The sequence below is a fragment of the Cricetulus griseus genome, chromosome 4 (genome assembly GCF_003668045.3).
Source record: "Cricetulus griseus strain 17A/GY chromosome 4, alternate assembly CriGri-PICRH-1.0, whole genome shotgun sequence".
Classification (NCBI taxonomy): Eukaryota; Metazoa; Chordata; class Mammalia; order Rodentia; family Cricetidae; genus Cricetulus; species Cricetulus griseus.
Window position 1 is genome coordinate 99,462,687 of NC_048597.1, and position 10,874 is coordinate 99,473,560.

The window sequence follows — 10,874 nt, forward strand, 5'->3', positions numbered from 1 at the left end:
AGGCTGGAAGCCAGTCATTACCACCACCAAGCCAATGAGATATCATATTACTAGATGTGTCTCAGCTGTCACTTCAAGGTCCTTAGAAGAGGCCACAGATACCCTGGTCACAAGTACTTCAAGGATTCTTAACCTAAGATATAGAATTTTATCCCTTGATTGGGCACAGGGAACAGAAAACTCAGCCACCATGCCCAGTAGCCTGTCTGGCCCAGAGTCCACTATGTCCTTGCACTGGTGTGCCATTAGTCTTACAAAAAAGAGGGGTAGGCAGGGCTTGAGAGCCCATCTCTGTCACTTTCTCTCAAGAGAAGTGACATGACCTCTCAATACCCCCTCCACCTGTGATGAGAAGGCATGGATGACATCCCTCTCTAGGACTGTCCTAACAATGGAGGGTGAGGTGGAAAACCCACAGCTCTGCAAACAGCTTCCTGCTCCTCCAATGCAGGAAATATTTTCCTGTTCCTTCCCTTTATTGGGGTGGGATTATAGGTTTCAAGACATGGTCTTTCTGTGTAGCCCAGGCCATCCTGGAATTAGGTCTGTAGATCACGTTAGTCTCAAAGTCAGAAACTCATCTGCCTCTAACTTCCGAGTCCTGGATTACAGGTACCACCATTATTGGTATATTTTGTTTTTGTTTTGATTTTTGGTAGGGTCTCTGTGGCTTAGACTGACCTCCCAGTCCTCATGCCACAGTCCTAACTACTGGGACTGCAGGGGTCAGCCAGGATGTCTAGTTTAAAGAATTTTGGTTGTTTTAGTAAAATGTTTTATTTGAATGGGAACATGGCTCAGTAGTAGTAGAGTGCTTGAAGGTCCTGGGTTGAGAGAGACAAAGAGACACGCACAGAGAGCTATTATCTGGGGTAGAGGAGTGGGTGACAGTAATAGGAAAGTAGATTTGTGTGTGGAAAGACACTCAGGTGAAGCCAGGCTCCTCAGGGGATGCCCTCAATCCCAGCCCTCTGGAGGTAGAGGCACTGGATGTGACCAATGGACACCTGTCTGTCAACTAAGGAGAAAAGCCCCACCAGAAACAGGGCTTGTTCTTGGATTTCTGGACTCTAGACTGTGGGAAAAGAAATATGTCTTGTCTTAACTACATGTCTACAACATTTTGTAAAGTGTTCTGTGTTTCTAAAAGAGAAGACCACACATCCAAAGAGACATCAAAGCCCTCACTTTCTGCCTCCATCACCACCAAGACTCCTCAGCCATACCAAGCTACCCCTGGTTTCTGCATGTCTTAGCTTCTTTTCTGCTGCTGAGACAGGCTATCGGACAGAAACAATCTAGGGAAAGGTTTGTTTTGGCTTTTGGAAAGGAATCTCTATGTGAAAGTCTTGCGCTGTTTAAGTCTTTTGTAAATTTGACACAAACCCGGGTTGCCTATGGGGAATGTTCTTAATTAATGATTAGTTAATGTGGAAGGATCCAGCCCACTGTGGGCAGTGCCACTGCAGGCAGGTGATCTTGGGTTGTATAAAAATACAAACTAACCAAACCATGGAGAGCAAGCTAGCGGTCAGCATTCCTCCGAGATCTCTGCTTCAGTTCCTACCTCTGGGTTCCTGTCTTGGCTTCCCTCAATGGCTGTGATTTGTCTGCATAAACCAAATAGAGCCTTTCCTCCCCAAGTCAACTTTGGTCATGGTCTTTATCACAGCAATAGAAACCCAACAGGTCCCCCCACCCCCCTTTTCTTCTGTGGAAAGGATAAGGTTTATTTTCCAATACCAAGAAAAAGGAAGATGAAGAAGACACAAAGAGTCATCAATTATGTATGTAGACAGTTAACCTAAGCAATTTAAGCACAGACATGCCAATGTTGTTTTAAGACAGGATCTCCAGTAGCCCAGGCTGGCTTCAAGCTCCCTATGCTGCCAAGGATGACCTTGAATTTATGATCCTCCAGCCTCCATCTCTCCAATCACAGACAAGAGCCACTGTGCCTGTACTATGTGGTGCTGGAGATGGAACCCGGATTTCAGGAGTACTAGGTGAGTACATACCAGCTGAGCTGCACCCCAAGCCCAGTGTGGACATTCTTAATTCCATTGACAATTGTAAGGTTAGTTTTTATCACCAACTTGACACAGCTAAGAGTCATCTGGGAACAGGGAATCTCAACTAAGGGATGGCCCAGATCAGATGGGCCTGTGGCCATGTCTGTGGGGCATTATCTTGATTGATGGTTGATGTAGGAGGGCCCAGCCCACCCCTTGGCAGGTGGTCTTAGGTTGTGTAAGAAAGAGTGCTGAACACAAGGCAGGGAAAACAAACTGCTGAGCAGCCAAAGAGCAGCCATCTTTCACGGTTCCCGCCTCTGCTCTTGCTTGAGTTCCTGCCCTGTTTCCTCAGCGATGGACTGTGACCTGGATGTGTAAGCCAAATAAACCCTTTCCTCTCCATGTTGCTTTGAATCACGGTGTTTATCAAAGCAGCAGGAAAGCAAACTGGGACAGCAATCTTCTAGTTTACAGATGAGAAAAGGAAAACCCAAAGAGGTCCCCTTGTCCTGCATCCCAAGCCCCAAGATCCCTTCAGGTGAGAAATAATAAAAATCAACTAAGATACTAAATGCTTCCTTTAAAATAAGACTGTGGTAGGGGGAAGGGCTGGGAGAGTGGCTGGAAGACACACGCTCTGAATTCTTCTCCAAGTGCCACAGCAGCACACTTGAGCCTATCTTGGTGCTGACAGTGCAAAGAGTGTCTGGTGCGAGGCTTGGGAATCGTGCCTCTGTTCCAGGAAATTCCCTGTGCACCTCCTGAAATGTGCCCAAGTTCTTTTTACTTGAGAAATCAGTTCCAAGGTCACACTCAAGACCCATGACTCCAATAGAAGCCTCCAAGAGGGCGAGGGGACAGCCTAGCTCCCAGACCCCATGTAAATTCCATTCTCTCTACTTTTTGCCCGGGGGGTCATGATGAGGATACTCTTGCAGACCCTGGCTTCCAACTGCTGATTCCTCCTCCTCTTCTTCCTCTTCCTTCCCTTCTCCTTCTTGGTTTTATGAGACAGGGTTTCTTTATGTAGCCTTGAACTAGCTCTGTAGACCAGGCTGACCTCGAACTCACAGAGATCCACCTACCTGGCTTCCAGCTTCTTGCTGGGCTCAGTTTATTAGAAGTATTGATGGTGATGGGAAGGAAGGAGGGTAGATTAAAGAGAGGTGGAGCTGGGCATCCATGTCCTGCCATCTCCCCCAGAGGGGTTGTGAGCCACCAGAACTCCACACTGGGCAGCCCAGCATCTCTGGACCCAGCTCACATGTATATCCAAACATTCTACTATCATGCCCCTGATGTCCAAGGGTGAGGGATTGCTAGCTTCAGAAAAGCAGCCTCACATTACATCCAAGATGAATGGATGATGGGGAGGGATTGTTTCTTGCCTCCAGTCTAATCCCTAAGTGAGAGTTGCAATGAAAATGGAAAGATGCTGAGCACTTTTTGTATTTTGCTGTGCTGAGGATGGACCCAGGGCGTCTTGCATGCTAGGTAAGCACTCTACCGTTGAGATACATCCTGGCTCATTTTATTCATTTTTCAATGAGACAGGGTCTCATGTAGCTCAGACTCATTTTGAACTCCCTGTGTAGCTGAGGATGACCTTGAATTTCTAATCCTCCTGCCTCCACCTCCCCAGGACTGGGCCTGCTGGTGTGTGTAGTGTTGGGGATTGAACTCAGGACTTCATGTAAACTAGGCAAGTTCTTTATCCATTGAGCCACAGCCTCAACTGCAGGTTCCTTCCAGACTCTACTCCAGGCATCATCTCCATTATGTCCTTTTGGTACAACCAGGTTCCAGGATCTATACAAATTCAAGGAAAAGGGACACAGACTCCAGCCCTTGATGGGAGCCAGAAGTTCAGTGCAGAAGACAATACTGGGAATTTCTGCTACCATTCTTGGAGCCACCAAGGTTACTTCCTGTGCTTAGCTGAACTGGTAACACAAAATGAGCTATGAAAGTGGGAGTCTTGGCTCTGCTTTCCCGCTGTGCTTGAGAGTCTAATCCTAGCTCTCTCACAGGGAAGTTCATGCATCCCATTGCATCCGCTGCTTTTCACTTGTCCATCAAGCTGAAGTTCATAAGAGTTGAGTAACTTTCTTCAGTGTCACACAGCCTACCTGGATAGTAAAGGAACCGAATCATGCCTAGATGCCTGATATAGTCTTCATTTTCCTTTCGACACTTAATACATGGGGAAACACACCTTCAACTCTGTGTCCCTGAGCTCTTGGAAAGCAAGAGAAGCTGTAGGAGCCAAAGAAGTGCCTCAGTTTCCTTCCAGGTGGCAGGTGGAAGCTGGGCATCACTCTGATTCCTGGCCCTTCTTCCAGGTGCACGTTGGACACTAATGAGTTAACACAACAGAGAACCTGCAGAACCTCACTAGAGATATAATTACAGAGAATCACCACCCAGGCCTTCTGGGAAGGGTTTTGTTAGAAGTAGGTAAATAAACAATGTCCTGTGGTCTCTTCACCCTGTGGGCTGATTAACTCTTGCAGAGAATGTTCCCCAGTGACTGAGGTGAGAGGGCCTCCACTACCAACCCAAACTCCCACTTGTTGGGGTTCCAAAGTGTCCCCAGGGCCCCTCCCAGCCCAGAGCCAAGCCTGTCCTGAGGGTATAATCCCTCAAGGTAAGTCCATTGCCCCTGCTGGGAGCCTGGTGAGACCCCATCCAGTTGTTAAGAGTTAACCACCCACTACAGAATTCCTGGGTAGAAACCAGCTAGGCAAGCCTGATTTATTGCCTTTTAAAGTCTCCCTTGTCTTCCATTAGCCCTACTTCGACTGCCTCTATCTCTCATCTCCTTCTCCCCACTTATGTGCTGTAACCCCAAGTTGGGTGTTTTCCCATTAGCCCTGAGGTCTGAGCTGCAGAGGCCTTTGCTTAGTCCCGCTTATCTCTGGCTGAGCATCTCTCAGCTTCTCCCACAAGCTGCCAATCTCTCCACTTCTGAGAACTGAACAGAGCCTCTGGGGTGCTTGCTAAATTGACCTCTCCATTGGGTGACTCATCACTCCTGGGAACCCAAGTCTGATCTTTCACTCTAAGCCATTTCGTGCCTCAGATGACCGTCCCACACCCAGGTCCTGTGGCTTCCACAGCCCAGCCACATCTCCCCAGCATGACATTGCTCAAGACCAGAGTCTTGTCTCTGAGCTCAGAGACCAGCAGGTCCCAGGTGATATGGTCTCCTGACAGAGATAGTTACTAAGGATCCCAGACTGACCAATCCTGACCCTGCTACTTCTTTGATCTGTGACTTGGGGTTAGTGACTCATCCTGTCTGTTTTTTTAATTTCCTGGTCTGTAAAATAAAGACAAACCCCTACCACATGTTTGGTGGTGGATGTAAGGCTGGAATGACACTCAACTGTGAATCAAGTGTCCGACATGGTAACTGTGACAGAATAGGAACGTTTGGGCCAGATTTAGTGGCTCACTCATACCTATAGTCCCAGGACTTGGGAGCAGAAGGCAAGAGGATGAGGAGTTTAAGACCAGCCTGGGCTACATGAGACCGATCAAAAAAAGAAAAAAATTGGGGGTGGAAGATGCTGACAAACCCCTTTAATCTTAGTACTCAGGAGTCAGAGATAGGCAGATCTCTGTGAGTTCAAGACCAGCCTGGTCTACAAAGCAACAAGCAAAATGCAACATCACTGTTTGCCAATGCAGTGTCAGATACCTTTGTACCTCCTTCGCCTCCCCTAGTTCAAGCCACCAAGTGATTTGCCATCTATTGTGGGAGCTCTTTTTTTTTTTCTTAAGATTTCTTTCTTAATTATATGCATGAATTTCTTTCTTAATTATATGCATGATTGTGTGAATTTGTGCATGTGACTGCAGATGCCCAAGAAGCCAGAAGCATCAGAGGCAGAGGCAGGCAGATCTCTGAGTACAGAGTGAGTTGCAGGACAGCTAGAGCTACACAGAGAAACCCTGTCTTGAGAAAACAAAGCAAAACAAAAATAAATAAAAAAAAAAGAACTTGTTGCTAAAAACAATATTAACACAAACAGGACAGAAGGGTCCTAACCTACACCTTTAGGGAGGACTCAAGGGAATGTTCTAACTTTCGTCAGTTCTACAAAAGAGATGCAAGCTTCAGAAGGTATGTGATAGAGGGTTCCCACCTAGTTTGATGGCAGAAACTATGAGCTGAGACCCAAAGGATGAATCAAAATCACTCAAGCAACAAAGAGGGAGGACATCCCCTTAGACACCATCCTTTGTCCTGTGGCAGACAACCCGTGGTAAAAAGGAAGAAGGAAAGAAAGTACATTTTGTAGCCAGGCAGTGGTAGCACATGCCGTTAGTCCCAGCCCTCAGGAGGCAGAGGCCGGTGGATCTCTGTGAGTTCGAGGCTAGCCTGGTCTACAGAGTGAGTTCCAGGACAGGATCCAAAGCTACAGAGAAACTCTCTTGAAAACCAAAATCAAACAAACAAAAAAGAGTAGCAGAGACACAAAGGACAAGTGGCTGTGAGCCTAGTCTGCCACCTTTTTCACCCAGCTTTGAATGACCCAAGCAGATCAACCTTCAACTCAAAAGTCAGGTGCGGAGTTAACAAATTAACCACCAGGAGCAAGGCACAGGAGCATGGATTGGGGCAGGAGGGTATGTGTGTGTCAACAATTCAAATTATCAAAGGGTGAAAGTAAGTGTGTGTTGTTGGTGGAGACAGATAATGAGATTAATTGATCCAAAAAAGAAGGAAATAGGCCTGGCAGTAGTGACACATGCCTTTAATTCCAGCACTCAGGAGGCAGAGGCAAGTGGATCTCTGTGAATTGGAGGACAGCCTGGTCTACAGAGTGAGTGCTAGGACAGGCTCCAAAACAATACAGAGAAACCCTGTCTCAAAAAAACAAGAAGGAGAAAGAGGAAGAGGAGGAGGAGGAGATAATAAGATTTTGTAGGGCCTCCTAAATCCGATAAGTGTATGTGTGTGTGTGCTGTTTTGTTTTTCAAGACAGGGTTTTTCTCTGTAGCCCTGTCTGTCCTGGAGCCCACTCTGTAGACCAGGCTGGCCTCGAACTCAGAGATCTGCCTGCCTCTACCTCCCAATGCTGGTATGAATGCCATGAACTATGAGGGCCCAGCCTGATAATTATTATATATAAAGTCTTCCTCTCAATAGTGCTGGAGTGGTGATGACGATTCAATCTGAACTTTTAAAATGATCCATAGTTGTTGTGCAGAAACACATCAGAGAAAGAATGACAATGCCACACGTGGGTTCTGAGGCTGCTTGAGTTTGTGTGAGCTCACTGTCGTATCCTCCTCCCCATTTCCATGGTTTGCTCCTTCCTGGGGAATGAATGGGACCCCTAAATGTGTCTTTCAGCACCCCTAGAAGAACAGCTTATCTAGCAGCTACTGGAACAGGCACAATCCATTCTCTTGCATCATCTCACAAACTCTCTGCATATTCACGCAGCCTGGAGAGGAGAGAGACTTTCCACATCCTGCCAATGTCAATTAATTTCGCTCCCAAGAGGTGTCTCCCTCATTGTCATAACCATCACTTAAGAACAACAGCTTCTAAATCCCCTACAGTTTCAAGCCAGCCAAAGGTTTTCTCCAAGCCCCACTCCCCCCAGTGGGAGAGTTGGGAGCTTTGGCCTTGGTTGCTGGGTGCTGAGGACTGGGAGAGCTTCTGGCTGGCTTTGCTCACTCTATGAGTCTGAAGCTGGCTATTTTCGCTCCAAACCCAGAACTCATTTTTCCTTCCAGCTTGTCCCTCTGCCTTGACCATGAAATTCCAATCAATAAGCCTAAGGGATGTGCTGGTCTTTTATAATTCTTACCCTGGTGGGGAGCCGACTATCATCAGAGCTTGTGGGTTCAGAAGCACAATCGAATGCTCTGTGTCTCCATTGCAGGCATCTCCTCCCGGCCCTTCTTGCCTGGAAACATTCCTGACAGTCCCTGGCTTCCCTCTGTCGAGAGAAGCATCCATCTTAAGGCTAATCAGCCAGAAAAACCTGTTTTCCCACTGAACCTCACTATTTTCCACCAAGACACAGAAAGAGTGGCACTTGAGTGGTTTAAATAACCACGAACCCACCTCCCTCCCCTGGGGAGCCAGGAGTAAGTACAGCCTCCTACAGCCTTGTATTCTTTCTCCACACATCAGACTAGATGCCTCAAGTTTGCTCTGGTCAGGGAAAAATGGTAGGAAATATATGTGGTGAACAAGCCAGAGAAGTGGCCCAGCAGGAGTGGAAACATGCAAGCTGGAAAAACCTTGAAGTTACTTCTTTTTGTCAGTCTTTCTGAATGAAAGGGGAAAGATTTACTGCCAGGCTCAGCCCGAAGTATTTTATAGCCATTTCTAATGGATTTGAGACAGTAGAGTAGCTGGCTCTGCTGGTCACGGAGGGCCCATAGAAGGCTCTTTTTGTTTGTTTGTTTGTTTGTTTGTTTGTTTGTTTTAAAGAGACCCATCCAGCCTCATGGACACAGTAAAGTGGTGTTCTTGGCCAGAGAATAAGGATTGGGCTGGAACCTTCAGAGGCCAATGCTATTAAACACTTAGCCAAATTGCTGAGGGTTTTAAGATGTAAAATGTTCTCAGTAGCTCTTGGTCAGTCCAGCCCTTTCTGTCCATTTAGCAAGATCTGTTTTCAGTGCAGGAAGAAGTCTGGATTGATGGGGTACCACATTTATTATTGATGAAGATGGAGGGGGAGAAAAAAACTAGCTCAAATCTGAGTAACACCAGGTAGTTACTGTTTATGCAGTAAATATTTGTAATTAGCTCTAGCAGCTGTTTGCTAGCTGCCATCACCCTCTAGACTTTGTCTAACTTGGTCTCTCTTTTTAAAGAATAAAGATGATGCCTGTGGGGCATGGTGGCTCATACCTGTAATCCCAACCTCAGGGAGGAAAAGGCAGGAGGATTACCATGGGTTCAAAGCCAGCTGGGGATACAGAGTGAGGCCAACCTGTAATGGCCTAAAGAAGAAGGAGAGGAGGAGGAGAGAAAAAAGAAATAAAGAAAGGGAAAAAAAAGAAGAGGAAAACCACCTTAGTTATTGAATCAAAATGAACAATTAAAAGACATCTGTGAAGGCCATGGTGGCGCAGGTCTTTAATCCCAGCGCTCGGGAGGCAGAGGCGGGTGGATCTCTGAATTCGAGGCCAGCCTGGTCTCCAGAGATCCACAGAGAAACCCTATCACAAAAAAAAAAAAAAAAACAAAAAAAAACAAAAAGACATCTGTGAATAGCGGGTGGCGGTGGCCCATGCCTTTAATCCCAGCACTCAAGGCAGAGCCACTCAAATCTCTGTGAGTTCAAGATCAACCTGGCCTACAAAGTGAAACCGTTTTTGTTGTTTCCTTTAAATAATAATAATAAATAGTAAAGATCAAATGAGAAAAGAAAAGACATTCAATATTGACAGGAACTTGCATGTATATACCCACACTGACAAGTTTGTATACTTCAGTACAATGCATCACATCCACCATGTTAAAAAAAAAAAAAAAAACTTTTAAAAAAGTGGCCAACACCTTTAATCCCAGCACTCAAGAGACAGAGGCAGGTGGAGCTATATGAGTTCAAGGGCAAGCTGGTCTACAAAGCAAGCTGTTGGACGGCCAAAGCTACATAGAGAGACCCGGTGCCAAAAATTCAAACAAACAGGCAGAAACAAGAAAGGAATCAATTAAAAACTATACCCTTTGGCATGAAAAATATGCTTCAGATAACCGAAGAAAATGGTTCAGCTTGTAGCTCAGTAGACTGAGAGCCCAGCAAGCACATCGAAGGCCCCAGGCTCTGTCCCCAGGAGGAAGTGGCAGATGTCCCCATGGCAGCCCTGCCCTCCCGAGGTCTGCCTTCATCCCACATAGGTCTAGGAGAGCTGGGGTAGTTCGAATGGAAGCAGTTGTAGGGCACCACCGCAGTCTGAGAAGTCCGGGCAGTCTTCTTCCTGGGTGTGCACCGCGATTTCTTTCTGCTGTATAAACAGGCCATTAATACCTTTCCAAGAGGTGCAGACACACCTCCCCTGCAGAAAGCAAGCCCCTGCCAGATCCCCCAGCTTTAATTCTGCTGTTAACACTCCTCAGGCGCAGGCATAAGGAGTAAATCCCCTCCTTCAGGAGGCAGAGCTGCGGGCAATGTGGTTTGTTTAAAGTCTCTGGCTGAGCCATTGCTGGAGCCTGCCGTTTGCTCTCAGGGAGTGGGGACTTGAAAATTAAAGTGAACAGAAGAAGAATGTCCCCTTTCCCTAGGGCAGTTTCCGGTTTGTACATATCATCACTTTGGATCCCCCAAATGGACAGAGGTAGGGGGGCTGGGGCAGGGGAGTCTGCCTTTGATTTCTGCAGGACCGGTGAAGGACGGAAGGGGGAGGGACAAGGAGACAGCACTACAGAACTACAGGGGTTGCTTTTGCACAGCGTCCCCACGGGTCTCTAGAGAGAGTTAGAACCTGATAGTGAGGTCCTCACCAGCCCTAGATACTTTATATCTGGGCAGGCCAGATACAGGGAGACTATATATGCTTATTTATGTATTTATTGATTCATTTAGAATATTTTTTTCTGGATGGTAGAATTTATTGATTCATTTAGAATATTTTTTTTCTGAATTTTTTTTTCTGTGTAGCTCTAAAGCTACACAGAGAAACCCTGTCTCAGAAAAACCAAGGGAAAAAAAGCCAAAAACATTTTTTTCCAATTTTTTTTCCTATTTGTTTGTTTGTTTGTTTGTTTTTAGAGACAGGGATTCTCTGGATTGCTTTAGAGCCTGTCCTGGTACTTGCTCTATAGACCAGGCTGGCCTTGAGCTCACAGAGATTCCCCTGCCTCTGCCTCCCGAGTGCTGG